At 38.0% G+C, this 27,654-nt stretch overlaps 1 pseudogene across 1 annotated transcript; it reads left to right on the top strand.

The window, feature by feature from the left end:
* Nucleotides 1-244: 244 nt before the first annotated feature.
* LOC149845400 (hsp70-Hsp90 organizing protein 3-like) lies at nucleotides 245-24,946 on the top strand (annotated as a pseudogene). The gene is made up of 7 exons (XR_016430191.1): nucleotides 245-1,254; nucleotides 21,071-21,354; nucleotides 22,024-22,109; nucleotides 22,483-22,706; nucleotides 22,794-22,860; nucleotides 22,974-23,033; nucleotides 24,571-24,946. The product of XR_016430191.1 is annotated as a hsp70-Hsp90 organizing protein 3-like (transcript).
* The last annotated feature ends 2,708 nt before the right edge of the window (nucleotides 24,947-27,654 follow it).

The following is a 27,654-nucleotide window of genomic DNA, read 5'->3' on the forward strand; positions in this document are numbered from 1 at the left end:
TTGTCAGAAAACAGGATACTTTTTTTGGCGTACGTACACACTCCCTCTAAATCCGATACGAACAACGTACCTAAACGGTTCGACTCGTCTCGACCGACGAGTCGGTGGCGCGATGAAGGGAGTTTCCCAATTTCTGGTTTCCGTCGGAAGCTTCGAGAAGGCAACTCTAGGACTCTCTCGCTTCCCTTTAAAGCGGCGCCCTCCTTTTTCAGGGCGACGGTCGATCGTATCCATCCCTTCTTCGTCTTCGATCTCTCTCTCTCTGCAAATCCCGAATCTTTCTTTCACTTCTCTCCGTGATCATCTCAGAAACCCTAAAGACCCAACTATTTCTAAGGCCTGCAGATTGAGGAATTTGCCATGGCGGACGAGGCCAATTCCAAGGGCAACGTGGAGTTCTCCGCCGGCCGGTTCGAAGAGGCCGTCCGGCACTTCTCCGACGCCATCGACCTGGCTCCGGCGAACCACGTCCTCTACTCCAACCGCTCCGCCGCCTCCCTCCACAGGTATCCCGACGCCCTCGCCGATGCCGAGAAGACGGTCGAGCTGAAGCCCGACTGGTCCAAGGGCTACAGCTGGCTCGGCGCCGCACACTTCGGACTCGGCAACCTCGACGAGGCCGTTGCCGCGTACAGGAAGGGGCTCGAGATCGATCCGTCGAACGAGGCCCTCAAATCGGGGTTCGCGGATGCGCAGTCGGCCCTCACGAACCAGAGCCGGGGCGGCGGGCCGGGGTCTTCGCGGTTCGGGGACATCTTCCAGGGGCCGGAGATGTGGGCGAAGCTCATCGCAGATCCGACGACGCGGGTGTACCTGCAGCAGCCAGACTTCCTCAAGATGATCCAGGACGTGCAGAAGAACCCTCACAAAATCAACATGTACCTGCAGGATCCGCGGATGATGCAGGTAATCGGGGTACTGCTCAACGTGAAGTTGAGGACCGGGACACCGGAGGAGACGGAGAGGGACGTGCCTCCTATGGCTACGCCGAGAGGCAATGAGGAGGAGGAAGCGCGGACGAAGAAGGAGCCCGAGCCTGCACTTGAACCGGAACCCATCGATGTGAGCGAGGAAGAGAAGGAATTGAGGAAGAGTAAGGCGGAGGCGCAGAGGGAGAAGGAGGCGGGCAATGAGGCTTACAAGAAGAAGGAATTCGAGAAGGCTATCCAGCACTATACCAGGGCAATGGAGCTAGATGACCAGGACATGTCCTATCTTACTAACAGAACAGCGATTAACATGGAGATGGGGAAGGTATGCAAGCAAAGTTTCTATTTTTATTGGATCATCTTCAAATTTCTGGATATTGGTTTCACTTTATGATAGTTTGGCACGTAAAAATTGCAACTTTTTTGTGTCTACTTTGTCCGTTTTCATATATTGTCTGTTCGATTGAGTCATCTTAGTCTGCATAGGTTGTATGATTTGCTGCAAGCTGTATTGATATTGTGTTTTGAGATTATCCCTGAATCTTATTGGCCCTTTTGTCTTCGACTTTTTTGTGTTGGATTAAAATCCTAGATAGCGTTTGTGTCCTTGCACGCAAAGCATGAATTGTGGTTTGGGTAGAATTGCAAGTACTCGGATGATCTCCCTTCATGTTCTGATTTTTGTAGATTTTTTTCTCTTTTTGCTGTTTTCACGAAGTACGACATATTACCTGGTTATGGCGGCGCTATAAAAATGCAATAGAAAATAGTTGTTCAAGGAAAGGTAGGGCTAGACATGAGGAAGAAATGAGGTTTTCGAAGATTTAAGCCTGTTGTGTGGAAAGGTGAAATGACACCTTTGTCATACATTTGAAGGGGTTAGAAAAGGCCATCATTAAAGGGGGTCAGTCCAATGTTGTTAAAATCCGTTCACTAGGTGAATCGTTTTCTTAAAAAAAGCAAAGAATCACAATCATTTGGGAATTGGAACATTTTAAAACCGTTTTTTATTCAAAAAATCGGTAAAACTTTAAAAAATTAGAAAATATAGGAAAACAGAATTAAAAAATGCAAAATAACAAAAATAATGAATGCCAGATTTCAAAAAAAGAAGAAAAAGAAAATAATTAAATGGTAACTAAAGAACAAAATATATGCATACAAAAAAATAATTTGAAAATATGCATATATACCAAAAAAGAAGAAGAAAATATGCATATATACCAACTCAAGATCTTACGGGTCATAGGAAATACAAATCGGAAAAGAAGAAGAAAGACGAGGAAGAGGAGGATGAGAGAGAGAGAGAGCATTACTGAGATGGCTTTTCCGGCGATGGTGGAAGGCAGGAGGGGCACCGGATGGAGGGGAGACGGGCAGGGAGAGTGAGAGTCGAAGGGAAAAGAGGGCTGAGGGCGATGTGGGTAGTTTACAACTTACAATGGTTTTTTTGTTTTTTGATGCCCTTTTTTTTATGTTATTGCACCACTTTGGGCCGATTCCACCTCAAATCGGTCGATTTTGGAGGGTGGGGGGCTCGAATCCAATATGGTAGTAAATTGGTGAAGGGCCGATTCAGGCTGATTTTAACAACATTGGCTCAGTATCACAGGAAGTTAGGGATGATATGTACTAACTTGAGTTTTACTTGATGAGGTAAAATGGACCGTAACGCCTCAAGTCTTACCAGTTTGATGGTAGACTTACTAATGATAATGACTGATGATGATGCTTATTATCTCCGAGGAGTGATTCTTGTGTTGTTGGTCTCAATAAGGGGCAGTTGTACTGCCTTTCATGTGCATTTTATCTTTGGATACGGTAAGGGCATAATGCTTCTAGATGTCGTTTGAAAGCGAGCTGCATCTTTAGGCAGATATGAAGTTGCAGGAGATCTTCTAGGCCCAACATTAGATGAACTTAATTTGGTCACTGCCTTTGTATTATTTATATTTAGGTTTTGATTCAGGCTGTTGGCATGTGTTGTATTCACCAAAACAGCAATTAAAATAAATTATATTATGGCCTGTTCTTTCTTTTACTTTTTCTGGTACTTTCTTTTTTTGGTTTCTTTACTGGGCTTCTGACTGTTGACCTTCCAAATTTTTCTTTGTGCGCTTCATTCAATTAGCTTCAACACTTTTTAGTCTTTTGAAGTTCTAGTAGCAATATGCCAGTGGTGTTGGGAATTCTAATTTGCACATCTAGTAGCCTCAATGTGCAAGTGAGTTTAGGAAATTGAGCTATTTCTGAGTAAACAATAGCCGAGTTGTCATAGCACTAATAATTGTCCGAGAATCAATGTCAGTTTTTGCTTGATTGAGCTGTTAAATCGGAGTACTATTCAAGATCAACTGTGGCAGGGGGCAAATGAAGAAAATACTAGTGGTTACAACCATGGCCACCTATATCGGTCAAGGTATTTTCTTGATGAGGGTTTTTCTCCGAGAGATTTCAAAAGTTGTTTTTTCTTCGGAAAAACTTGCTAGTTTAAAAAATTGAGAAAAATATAAATAATATTAAAAAGATAATAAAATTATAGTCTTGCATTATTTTTCTTTCAAAAATGTAGAGAAACAAGTTTAAAAAGGTTTTAAAATATAAAAGAAACAAAAAAAATGTAAGCTTAAAATATAAAAATGAACTTTTTCCCAAAAATATCGTGATATTTTATTGGCAATATTTTGAAAATATCAAGATATATTGTCAATATTTCATAATAGGTTAGCGAATTTTCTCAGAGTTTTCCTTTTGACAGATATTAGGTATTGAAATATCTAAATTCTGAACAAAGTTCAGATTTGGAACAGATCAGAACTGTGGATTGCACTCAGGTAATGTGAATTGAAAAGTCTACAAGTAGGGCTAGAAAGGAATAGGATATGCATTGATTATGTGTCCAAACCATATATATTGATCATCCATAAAACAAAAAAACAAAAGTTAAAAAAGGTGTCTCAGAATTAACTGGACATGAATGCATATATTTCTCCAGAAAATTGCAGTCAAAGCAAAACCTAGAGCTGATCTTATCCTTGGCAAAAAGTTTGATAAAATATATCAAAAAAATGGGTGTGTAATGTCGCGTATTTTCACACTTAGTTAAATTTGAGATTTTCGAAAATTTGAAGAAAAATTATTTGAAACTCGATTTTTGACCGATGTTTTTGAGTTTGGGCTTAGCCCAGGTCTCATCGATTAGGTCGAGGCGAGCCAATCGAAGCGTAAGAAAGAGTTTTATTTTTGACCTCAAGCGAAATTTGAGCGAAAATTGGGTTATTTTTCAGGAAAAATTCAGAATCTGATATTCATGTAATATGTCGTTGGATGCATCTCAGAATTATGAGTGCAACAATATTTTATTTTCCTTGATTCGGGCTAACAGTTGGCTCAAAAAACATATTTTTAAAAAAAAATGAGCGGTTTGTCGATTCGGATCCGGACTTGAATCGGATCAGATCTGATGGATTTGATCCAAATTAATATGGATTTGGATTCTCTCCAAGACCCATATTAATCTGGTATTTCTAGCCGAAGACTTATTTGGATTTTTGAGATGGATTTTGATCTTGGATTCAGATTCAGATCCAAATCCATGCCCAATGATTTTTCCAAACTTTTAAAATGAAGTTTATTAATGTTAAGAAGCCTCCCATGTTAATTTGATAATTGTTGGAAGCGTCTGAAAATTTATTTATTTTTAATATTAATTAATTAATTAATTAATGTAATTTTGAAAATTTAATTTGACGATTGTTTAGGACTCCAAGTAGAGCCCTTAAACCCATATAAAATCAATTTAGAAGTGTTCTAGTTCAATAATATAACTTTTGGAAGCTTCTAGGTATTTATTTATTAATAAACAATAAATAATTTTAATTAATTCCGATATTTATTTTTAGAGAGTTTAGGACTCTTTATAGAGCCCTTGTTCATGCTTAAAAGCTTTAAGAAAGATTTGAAAAAAATACTCAAATTTGAAAAGTCAACACTTGGAGAGTTTCAAAATTTTCGGAACTCTAAGAGAGAAGAGAGTTTCATCTAGGGCTGCACTCTCTTCTCCCGCCCATCTATAGCTCTATAAATAGATAAAAAAAATAAGAAAGGGATAGAGAAGGGAAAAGAGAGAAAGACAGAAAGGGAGAGGAAGACAGAAAGGGAGAGGAAAAGAGAGGAAGATGAAGAAGGAGGAGGCTCCTTCTTCGATCAACCATTGTTTTCCACCATTAATTTTGTTTTTTTTCAATCTTTGGAAAGGTACGAGTCTCTTCTCTTGAATCAAGTGGGGTATTGATTATGGATGGGTTTTCCATGCATGATTTTGATGGAAATCCATGGAAAAATAAATAAATCTAGAGATTTATTCTAACATGGGTTTTGTACTCTTTTTCAGAATTTATTTTAGTGTTAATACTTTTATTCGTGTTAGTAATTGAAAATCCCTAAATCGTGTAATGAATTGGGTGTCACGTGCTTGTATGAGTGAAAAAAACCTACACGAGCATCTTTAATGCCTTATGGATCTATACAAATCTGAGCATGCTTATGGTATTGAGTGAGATTATGCATATGAATGCATACCCAAAACATGATTCTGTCTATGCATGCATGGCTGATTATAGTATGCACTTTCATGCACACGTGGGATGTGAAACCTGTCAGAAAACGATGAGGGAGGAGAGAGAGGCTCTGATGGCTGCAGAGGAAAAAAACCCAATAGGGTCTGCGATTCTTGTATTTCATTAAGTATACACATGTACAAAAATTAGGGTACGAAAATACCCATTACATAAAATATTAAAATTACAACATGCTATTAATGAGCATGTGTTTAAATAAAATAAAACGTATCCCAGTCGTGAATGGCGACGTCTTTTCACCCTCCCTGAAGTTGTACATGGTTTTGAACCATGAACAATTTGCCCTTTAACATCCAAAATCTATCCTTGATAAGTCCTTTTGTAAACAAGTCAGCAACTTGATCATCAGTTCGAACGTATTCTGGTTTAATTTCCTTTTCTTCGACCTTCTATCCTACAAAATGTTGATCAATTTCAATATGCTTAGCACGACTGTGGTAGATAGGATTAAATGACATGTTGATAGCACTTTGATTGTCACACAAGAGAATGCTTTTAGAAATCAACTCTCCTACTTCTGTCAGCAGGTGTCTGATCCATGTTACTTCGGTGTAGCAGCTGCCATTGATCTATATTCATCTTCTGTGCTTGATCTAGCTATGACCTTTTGTTTTCTATTGCTCCAGGAGACAAGATTTAAGCCAATGAAAACATAGTATCCTGAGACTAACATGCGCTCATCTGGATCTCCTGCCCAATCTGCATCTGTGTAAGTAAGAAGTTCTTGCATGTGATGACCATTAATACTCTTTTTGTACATAAGACCATCTCCAATTGTTCCTTTCAAATATCGAAGAATGCGTTTAACAGCTTTCATATGCTGAATATGTGGTTCATGCGTGAACTGAGATACCTGATTGACGGAATAGACAATGTCAGGCCGAGTGAAGGTGAGATACTGAAGCATTCCTACTATCTTGCGATATCCTGTAGGGTCCTGATACAAATCTCTATCTTGGGAACTGAGTTTTTGATGAAGTACACTGGGTGTGCTTAGATGCTTGCAATCGGTCATACCTGCCTTGCTAAGAACATCAACGGTATACTTATGTTGAGTAAGTGTCATGCCTTCTGGAGTCCTGTCAACTTCTACTCAAAGAAAGTGTCGCAACTTACCAAGATCTTTCATCTTGAATCTATAGTTCAGAAGTTCTTTAACCTATTCAATATGTTCGCTAGAGTTATCTGTAATGATAATGTCATCAACATATATCAATAACAGGATCATTATATCTTTGCATTTGAATATGAAAAGAGAATGGTCAAGAAGAGACCCGACTAAAGCCATATTTTTCAACTTCAAGTGAAAAACTATCAAACCAAGATCGAGATGCCTGCTTCAGACCATATATAACTCTCTTTAACCTATAAACATATTCTTTAGGGTTCCCTTCTGCGTACCCAGTAGGCTGCTCCATGTATACTTCCTCCTTCAGAGTTTCATGTAGAAACACAATTTTCACATCCAGTTGGCTGAGAGTCCACTGATGTTCAACATCCAATGATAGTATAATGCAGATAGTGCCCATTTTCACGACTGGACTCAAGGTCTCACCATAGTCTTGTCCTTGCTCCTGTGTAAAGCCTTTGGCAACCAACCTAGCTTTATATCTACTTTATCTTATACACCCACTTTGACCCAACCACATTTCAATTGTGTGGTCTGGGAACAATATCCCAAGTGCCACATTCATGAAGAGCCTCTATTTCTTCGTTCATGACTTCAATCCATCGCTTCGAATTTATTGTTTGATAAAATGTTGTGGGTTGATCTTCCTTGCCCAAAGAGGCTAAGAAGAGTTGAAAATTCATCGTAAAGTTCTCATAACTAACTCACCTATCAATAGGATGTCGAGATCGAGTAGACCTTTTGCGAACAGGTGATTGAATGGAAACAAAAGGAGAATTCTGTTCCTGATTAGGTATCTCTTTCTCACGTCTAGAGTAAACAATGCCTTTATACCTTTCGAGGGCCAACAATGGTTCAAAAATCACATTTTTCTGAGTTCTTTGTGCAGCAGTAGGTACGTGTCCCTCATCTCTTTGTTTACATTCAGAAGAACAAACATCATCAATACTAGAAAAGAGATCTGAGTTCAACCAAGGATGATAGACTTCAGTTTCTGGAGGAGTGTTAGCACTATGGCCAAAATTTGATTCGTCAAACACAACATTTATGTATATTTTGATGCGCTTGCTCACATGATCATAGCATCTGTAGCCTTTGTAATCATTGGCGTACCCAACAAATCTGCACTTTAAGGCCTTATCCTGAAACTTGTGTCGCATGGAACTGTCAACATGAACATAACATATACACTCGAAAAACACGCAAATCATGATAGTTTGGATGCACACCATGCAAAGAGAAATAGGGTGATTCGTTTTCCAAGATGTTCATGAGCAATTGATTTATGACATAGACTGCTGTATGAAAAGCCTCTGTCCAGAAGGTAACTGGAAGATTACTATCATGCATCATGCTCATTGCACTCTCGACAATATGACGATGCTTCCGTTTAGCAATCCCATTCTGTTGAGGTGTATGAGGGCAAGACACCTGCCTACTTATTCCATTTGTCTGGAGGAAACTAATAAAGTCATTTGAAGAGAATCCCCCCCCCCCCCCCCTCACATTGGAAACAAATGATATTCTCAGAGAATTGATTTGAACAAAGGAATGAAAATTTTGAAATAAGTTGAAGGTTTCAGATTTACTTTTCATAAAGAAGATCCATGTATATCGAGAATAACTCTCAACAAAAATGAGATAATACCTAGTGCCATACATTGAAGGAACTGGAGCCAGACCCCAAACATCAGAATATATAATTTCAAAAGGTCTTGAAGCTCTTTTATTAATGAAATAAAATGGAAGAACATGACTCTTACACTGAAGACAACTAGAACATTTTCTATTATCGACGCTTAAACTCAGACTTGACTTGAGAATAAGACTACTTGAAACAAGTTTATCAATAAAGCAATGCCAAAGATTTGGCTCAATACATTCAGAAAGATTAAAAACACTATCGGAAGGAACTGGAGATGATGATGTGAGCTTCAATTGGAGTCAACGGGCTAAACACGAGAGGGAGGATTCGCTTGGAACACATATATATTCTCTTGACGTTTTCCTTCAGCGAACGTTTCCATCGGGTGAAGGTCCTTAACATAAACAGAAAAGGGAGTAAACTCAACTGAAGCATTAATGTCATCTACAAGCTTAGAGACAAAAACAATATTTTTCTTGATATTAGGAGCATGAATGACATGTGAAAGACCAAGAGAAGAGTTGGACATAGGAATTACAAAATTTTCAATGTGCGAAATATGGTGGTGAGACCCATCTCCAGTGACTAGACTATTTTTGCCAACATAAGAAACAAGATTTAGGAGCTTATCAGCATCATCAGTGACATGAGTGGCTGCACCAGAATCAACATATCAAGTGCCTTGATCATTTTGTTTGATGTTCAATTTAGCTAAGACAGATAATAACAATTCTTTGACTTCACTATTCTTCAATGTATTTGTTCCCTTTCTTGTCTCCAATTGCTTTTCTCTATTTTGCGGGTTAAACCAGCAATTTGCCTTTATGTGCCCTCTTTTGTTACAGAGAAAGCAGGTGGGTATTGTTCTTTGCCTTTGCAGATTATGAGACATACTGGGTGTAGGTAATATTCCTTGAGCTCCTTGTCCATTCCTCTCTTGACCTCCCCTTTCTCGAGTTTCATACCTGCCACGTCCTCGACCATAGTTAACTCCAACATCGTGTGCTCCAATGGGATTGTGATTACCTCTAGAGAATCCTTTCAAAGTCATCTCATACTGTAAGAGCTTAACACGAAGATCTTCACAAGTAGGTAAGCCTGGTAAACACAGTAAGGAAGTAACCATCATATAATAATCGGGTCCCAGCCCGCTCAAGGTTTGTTGCACCACATCTTTATCACTAACTGCGCAACCTATAATAGCCAACTGATCTGAGATAGTTTTCATTTTGTTTAAATACTCCATGACACTCATGGAGTCCTTTCTCAACATTTGAAACTCTTTCTTTAAAAATAGAATTCTGGCTTGAAAAACTTGAAAATACGTTTAAACAAGACGATGCCATAACTGCATAGCCGTTCTGTCATCTGGGATTGCCACAAGCACTTGTGATAGGGTGGAAGTGATATAGGCAACCAAAGCCTGATCTGCCATCTTGTGAAATGAACTCTGGAGAAAAAGAAACAGAGCCATTTAGATGTTCAGAAAGGTCTTGGCTTCTTATGAATGAGATGATTTGTCTTTTCCAGTTGAGAAAATTGAAGTTCAGTTTTTCAGATACAAGTTGGCTAAGAAAGTTGGAAGAAAGACCAGATTGAGAAGCAAAAAAAGAATCCATAGGCGATTGAAGGCGAAAGCAAGACTTTGAAAGAATAACAAATAAAAGTTAGAACCAAGACGCAGTTTCAGAGAACTCGATTTTTTTTTTGCAGACCAACCTGAGACAGAAACTGAGTTTATGCAGCAAATTGATCTGAATAAAGATCAGTCAATGAAAAGGAAAACAGAAACACGTTATTTCAATGTAACGTGTTTTTCTTTTCGAAAAATGCAAAGAGGAATAAAAGAAATGGAAACCCAAAGGAAAAGGAAATCTGATATTTTACTTAGATCTAAAACTGACCTTAATTTTCTGAAGAAATCGAGAAATGATATGGACGTGATATGAAAAGAAAATGGAATCACGTCAAACAGTATGAGATTAGAAAAAGAGGAGGGTGAAAACGCAGATTCAGATCTTAAAGGAGAAAGGGTAGATGCAGATTTTAGAATCCAAGATGCAGATCAGGAGATGGGAAAGATATGCAGAGAAGAAAAAAAGCAGGAGAATATAGTTGACAGAATACTTTGGCTTAGAGATTCAAGAAAAAGATGAGGAAGAAAAATACCTTGGAATCTCAGACCTTGGAGAGGATCACAACTTTGATACCATGTCAGAAAACGATGAGGGAGGAGAGAGAGGCTTTGATGGCTACAGAGGAAAACCCCCAATAGGGTATGCGACTCTTGCATTTCATTAAGTATACACATGTACATAAATTAGGGTACGAAAATACCCATTATAAAAAATATTAAAATTACAACATGCCATTAATGAGCATGTGTTTAAATAAACTAAAACGTATCGGGTCTGGATCTCAGGATCCAGACCCAGTCGTGAATGACGATGTTTTTTCAAAACCTTGTATGCAGGCACTCCTAAATGAGAGCTCACAATGTATGATAGTATACATCCAGTGATGTATCTGAATAGGCATGCACTCTTGTCATACAAATTTTTTTGTTGACCTGGCACACGTGATTGTTAAACCTGTTTTTTTCAGCATAATTAGGTTATTTCTTTTTTTTTCACCATTTTAAATGTTAGTCTAGTCGAGTTGTACCAGACAGGGCTGATTGTGTCGCAGGGCCCAGCCGAGTGGGGCTCGGCTGGGCAGCAGTCTAAAAAAAATGTATTAAAACAGTTACAGTGCTGCGTTGACTGGCAGCCAGCCGAGGGGCACTCGGCTGACTGCCAGGCCCTGATAAGACTTCCCACGCCGTGCTAGAGGCCTGTGCATCGGTTGTCAAGCCGGGGCTGGCTTGATAGCCCTGTGTGCTTGACTGGGCCTGTCATGCCCAGTCCAGCCACTCGAGTGGACTGGGGCAGGCTGGGTCCTGCCAGGAACAGTCCAGCCGAGTAGCTGGACTGGTAGGAGGGCCTGTCCAGGCCACCCAGCCGACTCAACTCGGCTGGGTTGAAGCTGAGCTCAATGCTGGTCTGTTTTCAAAAGAATTATATATATATATATATATATATATATATATATATATATATATATATATATATATATAAAGAAACTACATTACTTGAAGCAAAGGTTGCTAAGACAAAAATTTAGTTATGGGAGAGGTGGGTGGCCTGTTTGGGTTTAGTTGAGTCCGAGTCGACGAAGTCAACTAGGTTTGATAAGCCAACTTTAATTTTTTTGTCTTTAACACTTGGTGTTATGCAAACCAGAAAATTTTATATTCTATATGCATGTTAAATTTTTAGATTCTTGGTACGATGGTCACACCTTTGATGCTATTACATGTCCAGATCTTTGCTTGAGAAACATGCTGATTTATATCGGATCAACCTTACAGTTTGACCCTTATGCATGCTAATAATGGAACATTTCACATGCTCCTTGCTTGCTTTGGCTTTAAATGCATATTGGTTATCACATGCATACATAAAACTTCAATTTTGGAATGCTGACAGTGTGTGCGTATGTGGGAGCGCGTTCTCATGCTTGCTAAATGAGAGCATACAGTTGTCATGAATCTGCACAACTGACATTTATATGCACACTCAAAAAAATCGTGCATTGATGTGAATACGTGTACGTAATGAAAGTATGCAATTGACATGATTATGCGTAATGAATGGAAGCATGCAATTGACTTGAATATGTGCATTAAATGAAAGTGCACACTTGTAACTAACATATGAATTGAATATGAATATGCTTATGAATATCCTTATTTCATGCAACATAGTTAAATGAAAGTGCGCACTTGTAACTAGCATATGAATATGCTTATGAATATCCTTATTTCATGCGCATAGTTAAAATTGGTATATATGAATGTGCATTTGGAAAGCATGTGATTTATTTCATATATGACATATTGTTAGGGTTTTTGCATATGGTGCATCAATGATCTAAATAAATTATTGTAGACCTGGTGAGCCTTGAACTTTGATTTGCTCATTCTTTATTTGTTTATAATGCATCCATCACAAAAATCACAATAATGTTGTTGTACTGTATTAGACTGTTCTATGTTTTTTCGCAGGCGGTGGTCCCGTGATGGTTCTCGCAGGAGAATACGAGTTTGTGCTTTTGTTTGCATATTGAATTGCAAATTAAAGAATTGATTATTAATAATAAATAAAGATAAAAGAACAATGTAATATACGTTCTGAGATCTCTCGTTGTTAGAATGAGAATCTTAGAGTTTCAGTTTTAAGGGACCACAAAGATACAAAAACTCCGTGTGCATTATTGATTATTTCAGAACCCAATATTGATGTTCTTTCTTCTGACTACGGTTTTAGGGAGAGTCTGCCGCTTGACCTGGGGGTGGTGTGTAGATACAACTGATGTTTTGGTATACCAAGAAAGTGACACTATTGGCTGTAGAGGTTCTTAATGTTTCGACATTAGATGTGGAGGTCTAATGTTCTTAAGGTGATTCAGTCGAGGGCTAAGTTTGGAACCCAGTAATAAAATATAGCTTGTGTACTAAGTTACCCTGAGAACCTTACTTGATTTCAAGAAATTTATTCGTTTGGTGTATCCGCGGGCAACATTAATAAAAAAAGAACTTAAATTTGTATGCATTTTAATAGGGGCATGCATATAATAAGAGAATTTGATCAAAGATAATAAAGTATTCATGCATGTGCACAAACATTATGCATTTTCCTGTTATGCATTAGATCATGCATATTTACTTGCATCTCTACTTGTCCTGTGTGATTGAATGCATGATATATCCTGTTGCATGCTAAATATTCTAAATGCTTACCTGAACTATATTCTTATTGCAATAGTATTCCTCTAAATTATTGCATGAATTCTTATATGTACTTTTTTTGCTCATTTATTTTACTAGAGGGATTCATACACAGAATTTCCCGAATTTTTGACACTCCTATTTTTATGGTTTTCGCAGCTTTAGAGAATCAGTGAAATGAATCACTTCTGGGAGAGCTACGAGTGCTACACGTTTGCTAGACGACTTCACAAATGGATATCGTGGCTCTGCTTTTCTTTCATTTTCATTACATTTAATTGTTCATATAATATGATTCTTCTTATGCAATTGTCTCAAGGCTATCATCGCTTATTTAATAAAATTTGGCTTGTTATGGTGTGGATGGTAAATGTAAGTTCCCTTGTGGTTTGTTTGGTTATCTAACTGTGAGTGAAATTGTAAGAGCCCTGGGTCTCTGAGAATATTTTCGTAATGGTTTAATTTTTTTTTTTTTGCGTTTTTAAGGGGTATGAGTTGGGGTTGTTACAAGTTTGGTATTAGAACGACCACAAAATTTTATACTTTTATCATCTTTTTAGCATTAACTTTTAATTTTGGTAAGTGAGCCCTGTCCTGAAGTGTCAGCAAGTCGTGCCTCGTGCTCTAGAGCAGTCTCATTCACTGGTAAGGCTATTTAATACTTTTATTCAAAATATGTGAATTTCTTATAATTGATTGTATTCATAGTCTAATTCTCTTCTGGTGTGAATTAATATCCTTTGGTGTGATTGTATGAATGTAATTGTTCTGGATCAATCCTAAGGGTTAGGATCGATGAGGTATAACTTTATAATTTTCATGTTTTAGATGTATCAGCGCAACCGTGCTTCGACTTCCACTGGTGCTCCCACGGATTGGCAGGAGCAAATAGATTTTATGATGAATGCCCTTAACACTCTGACCGAGATGATGATGGCGCAGGTTGCTCAGGCAGCGCAGACTGCTCAGGCAGCGCAGACAACTACCTGTGTCCACCCCGTCAAGGTCGTTCCAAACACAAGCGGCGTTTCTTTCGAGAGATTCCTGAAATTGGACCCGCCAACTTTTTTTGGCAAGGCCGACCCAAAGGCAGCTGAGAGCTGGGTCGAGGAGATCGAGCAGGCATTTGACGTCCTACCTGTCCTCGAGGATAGGAAGACTGTGTTTGGCATGTACCGTCTGAAGGGCGATGCCAAGAAGTGGTGGGATACCCTGCGAAGGGTGAAGTATGCTGATTTGGATATGATTCCTTGGGAGGTGTTTAGGGAGGAGTTCCTGGACACTTACTTTCCTTTCTACGCTCGGGAGCAAATGCAACAACGGTTCTTTAAGCTTACTCAGGGAAGCATGAGTCTGGTGGACTATGCCACCAAATTCAGAAGCCTGGAGCGATACTGGCCTAACCTTTTCGCTAACGAGAAGGCGAGGGCAGCTAAGTTCGTGCGCGGGCTGAAGGACGGACTGCGGACTCGAGTGTTGATTAGCCAACCTACTACCTTGGCCGATGCGATTGAGTCTGCTACGGTTCTGACGGACGACTGGGAGAGGTCCAGAAATGGATTTCAGAAAGGAGGCAGCAACGATGGTGGTTCTTCGGGCGGAGCGAGGAAGATCCCACCTGCAGGTGGAAAGACGCAAGGTGGCAAGAGACAACGGACCCGTGAGGGGCGACAACAGGGAAAGGCTCAGTCGGTATGTCGCAAGTGCGGCAAGAGCCATCATCTGGGCTTTTGTTCGATGTTTAAGGGAGTTTGCTTCCATTGCCAGCAGCATGGGCACATTGCTTTCTACTGTCCGAACAAGCCAGCGGCTCGGGGAGGACAGCCGCAACAACAACAACAGAGGCATCAGGAGCAACAGGGTCAACGAAGGACCAACGAGAGAGTTTATGCCGTTACGGCTACCACGCAGGGATATCAGACTGATATGATCGAAGGTATCATCTTAGTTGACGATCATTAGACTTGTGTGATATTTGATTCTGTTACTACCCACATTTATTCGGTACGTTCTAATTTCGAGAACGAAATTTCTTTAAGGGGGTAGGGATATAATGTTTGTGTATTTTCATATTTAGTTAAATTTGAGATTTTTGAAAATTTGGCTAATTCTGAGAGAAAAATCGTTTGAAACTCTATTTTTGACCGATGTTTTTGAGTTTGGGCTTTGCCCATGTCTCATCGATTAGGTCGAGGCGAGCCAATCGAAGCGTAAGAAAGAGTTTTATTCTCGACCTTTAAATTTAAGCAAAATTTGTGAAAAAACCGGGTTATTTTCATGCGAAATTTGGAATCTGATATTCGTGTAATATGTCGTTGGATGCATCTCAGAATTTTGAGCGCAACAATATTTTATTTTCATTGATTCGGGCTACTGTTAGCTCGAAATATGCATTTTTTCAAAAATTGAGCAGCTTGTCGGTTCGGGTCCGGACTTGGATCAGACCGGATCTAATGGATTTGATCCAAATTAATATGGATTTGGACTCTATTCAAGACCCATATTAATCTGGTATTGATCCAGACCAAGACCCATTTGGATTTTTGAGATAGATTTGGAATTGGATTCAGATCCAAATCCATGCCCAATGATTTTGCCAACTTTAAATTCACTAGAAACTTTTAAATTGAAGTTAATTAATGTTAAGAAGCTTTCAAGTTAATTTGATAATTTTTGGAAGCTTTTGGAAATTTATTTATTTTTTAATATTAAATAAATAAATAAATAAATAAATAAATAAATAAATTAATAATATAATTTTAAAAATTTATTTTGACAATTGTTTAGGACTCTAAGTAGATCTCTTAAATCCATATAAAATCACTTTAGAAGTGTTCTAGTTCAATTATATGATTTTTGGAAGCCTCTAGGTATTTATTTATTAATAAAAAAACAATTAAATAATTAAATTAATAAATAATTAATTACTTTTAATTAATTCTGAGATTTATTTTTAGAGAGTTTAACACTCTTTATAGAACCCTTGTTCATCCCTTAGAAGTTTTAAGAAAGATTTAAAAAAATACTCAAATTTGAAAAGTCAACACTTGGAGAGTTTCGAAATTTTTGAAACTCTAGGAGAGAAGCGAGTTCCAGCTGGGGCTGCACTCTTTTCTCCAGCCCATCTAGAGCTTTATAAATAGATCAAAAAGTAAAGAGAAGAAAGAGCTAGAGAAGGGAAGAGAGAGAAAGAGAGAAAGGGAGAGGAAAAGAGAGGAAGAGGAAGGAGGAGGCTCCTTCTTCGATCAACCATCGTTTTTCATCATTAATCTTGTTTATTTTTCAATCTTTGCAAAGGTATGTTTCTCCTCTCTTGAATCGAGTGAGGTATTGATTATGGATGGGTTTTCCATGCATGATTTTGATGGAAATCCATGAAAAAATAAATAAATCTAGAGATTTATTCTAACATGGGTTTTGTACTCCTCTTTTTCGGAATTTATTTTAGTGTTAATACTTTTATTCGTGTTAGTAATTGAAAATCCCTAAATCGGGACAGATTTGTAATGCATACAAGATCTTGGAATTTGGATGCAATGATGCACATATGCATAAATATTTTTGTTAATGAATTGGGTGTCTCGTGCTTGCATAAGTGAAAAAAATCTGCATGAGCATCGTTAATGCCTTATGGATCTATACAAATCTGAGCATGCTTATGGTATTGAGTGAGACTATGCATATGAATGCATACCGAAAATTTGATTCTGTCCGTGCATACATAGCTGATTGTATTATGCACTTTCATGCACACGTGAGATGTGAAACCTTGTATGCAGGCACTCCTAAATGAGAGTTCACAATGTATGACAGTATACATCCAGTGATGTATCTGAATAGACATGCACTCTTGTCATACAAAATTTTTTTTCTGTTGACCTGGCACACATGATTGTTAAACCTGTTTTTTTCAGCATAATTAGGTTATTTCTTTTTTTCACCATTTTAAATGTTAGTCTAGTCGAGTTGTACCAGACTGGACTGATTGTGTCGCAGGGCCCAGCTGAGTGGAGCTCGGCTGGGCAGCAGTCTAAAAAAAATGTATTAAAACAGTTACAGTGCTGCGTTGACTGGCAGCCAGCCGAGGGGCACTCGGCTGACTGCCAGGCCCTGATAAGATTTCCCACGCAGGCCCGGGCTAGAGGCCTGTGCATCGGTTGTCAAGCCAGGGCTGGCTTGACAGCCCTGTGTGCTTGACTGGGCCTGTCAGGCCCTGTCCAACCACTCGAGTGGACTAGGGCAGGCTGAGTCCTGCAAGGAACAGTCCAACTGAGTAGCTGGACTGGGCTGATTGTGTCGCAGGGCCTGTCCAGGCCACCCAGCCGACTCAACTTGGCTGGGTTGAAGCCGAGCTCAATGCCGATCTGTTTTTAAATTATATATATATATATATATATATATACATATATATATAAAGAAACTACATTACTTGAAGCAAAGTTTGCTAATACACAAATTTAGTTATGGGAGAGGTGGGTGGCCTGTTTGGGTTTAGCTGAGTCAGGCTAAACCCCTTGATAAGCCAACCATAAAAATTTTGTCTTTAACACTTGATGTTATGTAAACCTGAAAATTTTATATTCTATATGCATGTTAAATTTTCAGATTCTTGGTATGATGGTCACACCTATGATGTTATTACATGTCCATATCTTTGCTTGAGAAACATGCTGATTTATACTGGATCAACTTTACAGTTTTACCCTTATGCATGCTAATAATGGAACATTTCACATGCTACACACCTTGCTTGCTTCGACTTTAAATGCATATTGGTTATCACATGCATACATAAAACTTCAATTTTGGAATGCTGATAGTGTGTGCTCATGAGGTAGTGCGTTCCCATGCTTGCTAAATGAGAGCATACAGTTATCATGAATATGCACACCCAAAAGAAAACATTCATTGACATGTATATGTACACTCAAAGAAATCGTGCATTGATGTGAATGTGTACATAATGAAAGTATGTAATTGACATGATTATGCGTAATGAATGAAAGCATGCAATTGACTTGAATATGTGCATTAAATGAAAGTGCGCACTTGTAACTAGCATATGAATTGAACAAAAAATATGCTTATGAATATCCTTATTTCATGCACATAGTTAAAATTGGTATACACGAATGTACATGTAGAAAGCATGTGATTTATTTCGTATATGGCATATTGTTAGGGTTTTTCATATGGTGCATCGATGATCTAAATGAATCATCGTAGGCCTGGTGAACCTTGAGTTTTGATTTGCTTATTTTTTACTTGTTTATAATGCATCGCAAAAATCACATTAATGTTGTTGCACTGTTCTTTGCTTTTTCGCATGCGGTGGTCTCGTGATGGTTCTCGCAGGGGAATATGCGAGCTTGTGTCTTTGTTTGCATGTTGAATTGTAAATTAAAAATTTGATTATTAATAATAAATAAAGATAAAAGAACAATGTAATATACGTTTTGAGATCTCGCGTCGTTAGAATGAGAATCTTAGAGTTTTGGTTTTGGAGGACCACGAGAATACAAAAATTTTGTGTGTATTATTGATTATCCCCAAACCCGATATTGAGATTCTTTCTCCTGACCGCAGTTTTAGGGAGAGTCCACCAGTTGACTTGGGGGTGATGTGTAGACACAACTGTTGTTTTGGTATACCAAGAAAGTGACACTATTAGATGTGGAGGTTCTTAGTGGCCGGACATTAGATGTAGATGTCTAATGTTCCGAACTAAGTTTGGAACCCAGTAATAAAATATAACTTGTGTGCTAAGTTACCTTGGGAACCCTACTTGACTTTGAGAAATTTTACCCGTTTGGTGTATTAGCGGACAACGGTAATAAAAAGAGAAACTTAAATTTATGTGCATTGTAATAGGGGGCATACATATAATAATAGAATTTGATTAAAGATAATAAAGTATTCATGCATGTGCACATACATCATGCATTTTCCTGTTATGCATTAGATCATGCATATTTACTTGCTTCTCTACTTGCCTTGTATGATTGAATGCATGATGTTATATTCTGTTGCATGTTGAATATTCTAAATGCTTATCTGAACCATGTTCTTATTGCAATAATATTTTTCTAAATTATTGCATGAATTCTTATATGTACTCTTTATGCTCATTTATTTCACTAGAGGGATTCGTATACAAAATTTCTTGAATTTTTGACACTCGTACTTTTGTGGTTTTCGCAGTCTCAGGAGATCAGCGAAGTGACTCTCTTCTGGGAGAACTATGAGTGCTACACGTTTGCTAGACAGTTTCACAGATGGACTGCGTGGCTCTGCTTTTCTTTCCTTTTTATTACATTTAATTGTTCATGCACTCTGATTCTTCTTATGCAATTGTCTCGATACTATTATCTCTTATTTAATAAAATTTGGCTTGTTATGGTGTAGATGATAAATGTAAGATCCCTAGTGGTCTATGTCACAGTGATTCGGCTAGCAGGGTGCAATATATAATTTTTTATATTTTTTGCCGCACCCGGGTTTTTTGGAAGTGCCGCATACCCGCACCCGCACTCACGTGACATAGCTGGTGGTTAGTTTGGTTATTTAATTGTGAGTGAAACTGTAAGGGTCTCTGAGAATATTTCCGCAATGGTTTAAAATTTTTTTTTTCGCATTTTTAAGGGGTATGAGTTGGGGTCGTTACGGGGTGAGATTTTGAAACGAAAACATATACTTTCCTGGATATGCAAGCATATATTTTTCCAAAAAATACTAGGCAAATCCCAAGTAAACGGGAGCTGATCTTATCCTGTTTAAAAAGTTCAATAGAAGAGTTCATGAGAACCATTAGGGGTGACAATCGGGTCGGGTCGGCGGGTCAACATACCTCAACACGAACCTGACCCGTTTATTAAACGGGTCGGCTGTGGCAAACATGAACCTGACCCATTTATTAAACGGGTAACCTGACACGACAGTGTTAACCCGTTTAATAAACGGGTCGGGTTCGGGTAAACGGGTTGGCAGGTTAGCGGGCGGGTTGGCCGGTCGGGTTCGGGTAAACGGGTTGGCGGGTCGGGTACGAGTAAACGGGTAAATGGGTTGGTGGGCAGGTCAGGGTCGGGTAAACGGGTTGGCGGGCGGGTTCGGGTAAACGGGTTGACCCACCCGCCTAACCCGTTTATTAAACGGGTCAGCCGAGTTGGCGGGTTGGCATACCCCTAACACGAACTCTACCCGTTTAATAAACGGGTTAGGCGGGTCAACCCGTTTACGACGCGAACCCGTTTAAGCCAAACCCGAACCCGGTTAAGAAGGGGGTTGGCGGGTCGTGTCAGATTTTGCAATCCCTAAGAACCATATCATAATAGATCTGACCTTGGTCCAATTTTTATGCAACTGATCCGAATTTAATTTATATCAGACAAAGTCACGTTGAACCCTGATCCAAAGTTTATACGGTATTTCCAGATCTGGTGAAAATAAATAAATAAAAAGACGAAAACAAGGACATGTCAAAAATACAAATTGAATTGGACTTGAACTTGATCTTGAGAAAACATTGTTCGCCAAATCTGAAACCCTAGTTTCATAAAAAACTGATCAGGTAAATCCAACTCTGATTTTGAATCATGAGATTCTTTTCTCTTTTTTTCTTTTCTTTTCTGTTATTCAGTTTAAAGACACTTGTTTTAACTTTTCCTGGAATAATTGTTGTTTGTTCTCGGGCATATTGTCTTATAAATGAACAAAAATGTATAGTCATCCACCTTCCACTTAGTTCTTAGTGTGACGGAGATAGGAGGTCCTTTTTCTCTTCCTAAGTTTACTGGTTTTGTTAACGTTGTCTCTCTTCAAAGTCATGTCTATTTTGTTCATGAAGCTCATGTAGCCTCCATTCCTTCGTATGTCTAAAAGCTGATCTTCGTTCTGTTTCAGTATGAGGATTGCATTGAAGACTGTGATAAGGCTGTGGAGAGAGGGAGGGAGCTTCACTCAGACTTTAAGATGGTTTCAAGGGCACTAACTAGAAGGGGAACTGCCTTGGTGAAGCTTGCGAATTGTTCAAAAGACTGAGCGAGCTATTGAAATCTTTCAGAAGGCATTAACTGATCGGAACCCAGATACCTTGAAAAAGCTTAATGATGCTGAGAAGGCAAAGAAGGAATTAGAGCAACAAGAATATTTTGATCCTAAAGCAGCAGATGAAGAACGTGAGAAAGGTATGTTTGGCTTTTGGATAGTAAAATAGTACTTTTCTCATACAGACATTGGATCCTGTGTACTGTAATATGATTAAAAGCATTCTGCAGGTATATTGATTGGAATTTGGATGTGTGATTTGTATGCACGATTAAAAGTTCTTACCTACCTGTTTTAGTAAATATATGTTATTCAAAGTTCTATTCTAATTTTATTTTATTGTTGTGGTTCAAATTATTCTGCCAGTGTACTTAAGTAACATGTTTGTAAGTACTATCTTTTGTTTTCTTGATGATTGAGGGGTAGTATAAAGCTAGTCGTGCAGTTTTAGCTACTCCCAACTCCCAAGTGGGTCATGCATGTAAGACTTGGTTCAACCAGATGAAACAACTGCACTTCCTGTTCATAATTTGTCATTGAGCTGTTAGCTTGCAGTTTGAAAATGGTCAAGTTCATTTAGCTTGACTGGGAGTATGTTAGTCTTCATTCCTCCTTGCATGACTTTTGTTTTGTCTTCTTGTGTCCATGGCTTAGCTAGCATGCTCAAACGTCTTAGCTAGCATGTAGAAAAGGGTATTGGGGAAACCTGTAGACAAGAAACACCTTGTGGACATTTGTCATGTTGGATATGTGCAAAATGATCGCCCTTCACAACCTCCCTTTAATCTGATCTTTTAATACTTGAACAGGCAACGAGTATTTCAAGCAACAGAAGTATCCTGAAGCTGTGAAACATTACACAGAGGCCATTAGAAGGAATCCTCGTGACCCAAAGGCAAGTCACCTATGCTAGAACTTCTTCAGTGTTTTGTCTTTTGTCAGTAATGTTGCAGATGAAAATTTTGCAAATTTAGCAAGTCCTGATTTCTGGCTTTGCTCACTTTAATATGTAATTATAAACCAGATTTCGTTGAAACATACTCCGTGAAATTAATCTTTAATTACAGTAGGCTTGTTCGTTATGAGCAACTCTTTCAGTACCCAGTACTTGAGACAACTTGTTGATTTGTTTGTCTGTTGTTCTCTGTTTTATAATGATCATCACGTTCATATTGGTTTTATGAAAAGGGTCTCATCAGAAGTCTGTTTACAGGGGTGGTCAATGATTTTAGTTATCTGAGGAACTCAAATTGTGTTGCCAAATGCAGGTCTATAGCAATAAAACTGCTTGCTACACTAAGCTGGGTGCCTTGCCGGAGGGGCTGAAGGATGCTGCGAAGTGTATAGAGCTTGACCCAACGTTCCCAAAAGGGTACTCAAGGAAGGGCGCGATACAGTTCCTCATGAAGGAATATGACAAGGCGTTGGAGACATACCAAGAGGGATTGAAACACGACCAGAACAACCAAGAGTTGATGGATGGTGTGCGGAGGTATGAAAACATGTCTTCTCTCTCTCTCTCTCCCTCTGTTATCATTGACAAGCAGCTTTAATCTATCTTTTCCTTTTATCATCACAGATGTATTGAGCAGATCAACAAGACTAACAGGGGTGAGATTAGTCCTGTGGAGCTAAACGAGAGACAGGTGCGTTGTGGATTATAACACAAATTGCACGTTGTGTTTTCTAACAGAAACGTTTCTGCTGTTGTTTTTTCCTTTATATATCTAATTTCTTCCCTTTTTTGTGCTTTTCCGAGGCAAAGTCCATGCAGGATCCTGAGATTCAAAATATCATATCAGACCCAGTGTTATTAAAAGCGCACCCAAAAAGCGCGTCGTCCCTCAAGGCGAGGGGCTGCAGTCATAAGGCGCAGGCATAAGGCGCAAAAGCCCTGAGACGCACGCCTCATACGCCTTGAGGTGTACGCCTCACCTTGTTTTGGTAAATTTATATTTTTCATCCATTTTACATTGAAATTTGAGGATCTCAGTTGGAACTCGGGTCTGGCCCATGTATGGTATGAAAGTTCACAAACCATATCATATATTAATTGGGCCCTTCGGGTCTGACACCCCTAGGTGAAAGGTGCTTGCCAGAATCAACTTGATTGATTGAACTTGAAAGGTAAAGTTCTTGAATTAAGTTTGAGCCTGAACTGGACCTTGTTGGGGCATTTGCACAAGAGCTCCAAACCAAACCAGTTTTTGTCCTTTTAAATCTCTTTTTTTTTTCTTAATTAGCCATGGAGAAGCTGCTATAGCTTTGACCTGAGTCATTGTTTGCTGCACGAGTGCTCTTCGGTTTACCATTGAGGATAGTTTCTCATTTTCCTGTCATTGCCAAATAAAATAATTAATAGAGAAGAGTTTGTCTATCTATGTTGTTCTATTGTAAACGAGTATCAATTTTTTAGTATATTTTAACTTTTGTTGGTTAATCTCATATATTTTTTAGTTATTTCAGTTATCTAATTAGTTTTTGTTAGGCAAGGGCGATAACCTTAAACCTAAACAAATCGGGTCTGATCCATAAGAAACCGGGTTCCAAACATAAGCCCAAGAAAAAAAATTCTTCGAGGGAGAGGGAGGGGGGGGTGGGGGGTGCGGGGAGCCTTCGAACCCCCCTTCTGTAAGGGCAAAATCAGTTTTTTAGTTACTTTTATATGTTACTTTTATATTTTTTAGAATAATCTCATATATTTTTTTGATTATTTTAGTTAACTAATCAGTTCATTAGTATATTTTAACTTTTTTTGGTTATTCTCATATTTTCTAGTTATCTAATCAGTTTTTAGTTACTTTTATATGTTAATCCCATATTTTTTAGTACTTATTTGAGATTTTCTATTTCTTATTGATTGTTATTTAATCAATAAAGCATTTCTTTATTTATTTGTATTTTTAGATATTTTTTATAATACTTTTTTAGTTTTCAATTTTTTTTTTTGATGCTTACGCTTTACGCCTCGAGGCTTATGCCTCGCCTTGGTTTTTGGTGGAGCGCCTCAACGCTTTTCACAACACTAATCAAACCCTATTATAAGACATGTATTATAATCCTGCCTTTGACATAAATGGATGCAAAGGGGCTGGATCCGGGATAGAGGTTTTGCAGTTTTTGACTGTTCCAGATTCTGATATGAATCTCCATGTATTTAGCTGTTCCAGACCCAAACCATTTGCATCCCTAACATTTTTTTTTCTGTGAAATGCTGTTTTGAAGTTGTTATTTCGGATTGACGATGCTTTATGTGATCGGGTCGCCGTACCAAGAAACTTGAATAAAAGTCATGACTGTATATTTAGGGCATACAGAGACATCTGATGTTTGCTGGCCTGGTGATGGATGTGCAGGTGATCGATTTCCAAGAGAACCCAAAGGCAGCACAGGAGCACCTCAAGAATCCCCAGGTGATGCACATGATACAGAAGCTCGTAAGTGCTGGTATAGTTCAGGTCAAATAAAGTCCATGTGGAGATGGAAAGATCCAAAGAGCGAAGAGGAAAATACTGAGTGGTGTATTGTCATTTATTCTGGTTTGACTGGATTTGTGGGCTAAAATTTTTGGCGGCAAATGTAATTGCGTGCTTCTGTGAAGGGTGTATGTGTGTGTGGATCAGGTGGAATCAATGAAGTCGTGGGAGTTAGTGTACAAAAATGGATCAGCTATGCACATGGATCTTCTTAGAGAAGTGTGCTTTCTTTTATAAGGTTATTTATCGTAGAAAAGTTTGGGCTGTTGTTATTGGGTAGAGAGGGCTGGGCATTGTTCGGGATAACAGTTTCAGCTCCACCCCACTTTGGTTAGGTCATTGGTCATAACCTACAGTCTTTACATCGATCAGCTGCTAAGTAGGGTAGTTTTCTTGGTTATCCAAACAGAAATATTCAAGTTTTCTCGGTAAATCGATTCTATAAATTGTAATAAACACTATTACTTGTTTAGAACATGAAAAATACGCTTGAACCTTACTGCCCGACTCCTTATCGACCGGGATGCCTTCTTAGACTCTATATTCTCTTTTGCTAAATAATTTAATTCAATCCGTTTTTAGATTGGCAATTACCCGGAACCCAACCCATTTACTAATCGGACTGGGTTGAGCCCTAATTCTATCGAGGATGTTCAAGGATGTCACTATGCATATCCATTGGGATCGTATGATCATATTTCCACTAATTCATCTATCTGAACCCAGATTTTTTTTTTTAAATTTATAACCTGAAGAAACCGCTTCCAAACCGGAGACATAATCGACTTTCTGACAGTGTAAAATCACCCGTAGAGCCTATGCTGGGCTTCAGCTAATGAAAGAAGATATGACGCCCACAAGATTCAAACCTCAGCCACCTGTGGCCAAAACCCACTGTGCCAACTTCCTTGGGCTCGTTATTAATGCTCTTACGTAACTGTTGCTTATATAAAGGTTTTTTTCTTTCTTTCAGAAAATGACCTGCACGACTAATTTGACGTGATTACTTAAAAATCTTGTAATTTTTGATATTCTCTTAATGTCTAAAATCACAAATATCTGATATCATTAAGACACTTTTACCCTTCAGAACTACAAATTTATGCACTTTTGCGATAAAATTGTATCGCCGTCGAATATGTCCAAAACCTACTTAAATCCAGAATCACAGGTTTTTTTATGCGAATTTAGACCTCATGAACTCACATAAATTTATTTATGAAATCTCAGTAAAACTGAAATCACCAAAATCGCAAATATCATACTCTTTCGTATATAATAAATATTTTTGTATAAAAAATATTTGTGAAACATCTTTCACAAATAACATACTTTTGCATATATCCTGAAATCACATAAATTTATTTGCAAAACTCTACTTAAAGGAAACTAACAAAATCATAAATATGCTACTTAAATATTCATAAAATTTTTATTATATGCGATTTTTCTTAATAGTTGCGATTTTGTCGAATCATATATATACTCATTTTTGTTCTAGGATTTTTTCTTCTCGTTTGTGTCTGTAAAAAACTTCTATGTATAACCCTTACATCAATTCCTGCATTTTGAGGAGATCGCAGTATCATCATTGTGATCGACTTCTTCATTTACAATTTCGAAATGTGAGTTCCATATAATATATACCTGCATATCCTCATGCGTATTTTCTAGGAGGTTGGGGTATCATCCTTGTGATCGACTTTTATTTAAGGTTTACTATATTTATGATTTTTTAATAAAAATATATATTGTTGTAGATGATTTATGATTGTTTGTCTTTTAGTTAGTATTTATTGTTCTTTTTGTTGGTGTAATGGGGTTAGGGTTCACTGTGCACAAGCATTAAAAGGGCCAAAGTACACTATCGTGGTTGTTGTAGGCAGTCAATGATAACATTTAAAAGGGCTAAAGTACATTATCGTAAGTCTGATTACACTAATTAAAAATCTATAATGACCGCCAAAATATTACCTTTAAGGAATTTGCAGCTTTGATGTCTTGTAAAATCAAATATGCGATTTTGACCCTCTAATATAGTTATTCTCCAAATAACCAAGAAATGTGGATAAATGTTGAGGATGATCATAATGTAAAATCACTGTTATTTAGTGGTGATATTTACTTGAAAGTATATAAAGTTAATGAATGAGCAATTAAACAAGGAGAAGTTGATCAATACAATGATGCAAATCTCGAGAAGAATGTGCATTTATCTCAAGCACCATCTATCGATCTAAGTCATTTGTCGATTATCCAACTGTCCCAAACAATATGCGATATTAATGTTGTACATGATTAACGAACCACTGCGAAGGATGTGGAACTACATGGGCAAACTAGTGCCATCTTTATCGAAGTAATTTGAATAACATGCAACCTTTCTAAGCATACAACAATGATATATACAAGTTGTAATTTTGAATTAATTTATGGTTGAGATGTAGGTGTGATGATGAATATAATATTTTAATGGTTAATCTTGAATGTTGAAAATATATGAATGATGCATGCATAAAAGCAAATGAAGCAATATATACAATAAATTTTGATATAGTTGATAAAACTGAACAACCGATTAAAAATCATTGAAGTGAAGACATCTTATTTGTATAAGCAATTGTGTAATGAAAGGCTTAATGATTGTGAACAATTCCAATGGCTATCAACACACTCAAATGATCGAGAAATTGCTTTGGCCAAAAGGTTTAATAATCTCCAGCACTGTCGCAAGTTTTTGAAAGATCATGTCATCAGGAATAACTATAAAGCAAAGTTCATAAAGAACTACAAAAATAGAGTCACTGTCGAATATACGAGGAAGAATACTCATATAACAACTGATTTCCCATTGAAGATGTATTGCACAAAGGTACACAGAGCAGGGTTATTTTAAGTGAAGAAGTATAATAGCAAGCATACATGTGGTGGATCACTGAACAACCTTGTGGTGGAGAAAATGTC

Source organism: Nuphar pumila, chromosome 2 (genome assembly GCF_984573655.1).
Source record: "Nuphar pumila chromosome 2, dmNupPumi1.hap1.1, whole genome shotgun sequence".
Taxonomy (NCBI): Eukaryota; Viridiplantae; Streptophyta; class Magnoliopsida; order Nymphaeales; family Nymphaeaceae; genus Nuphar; species Nuphar pumila.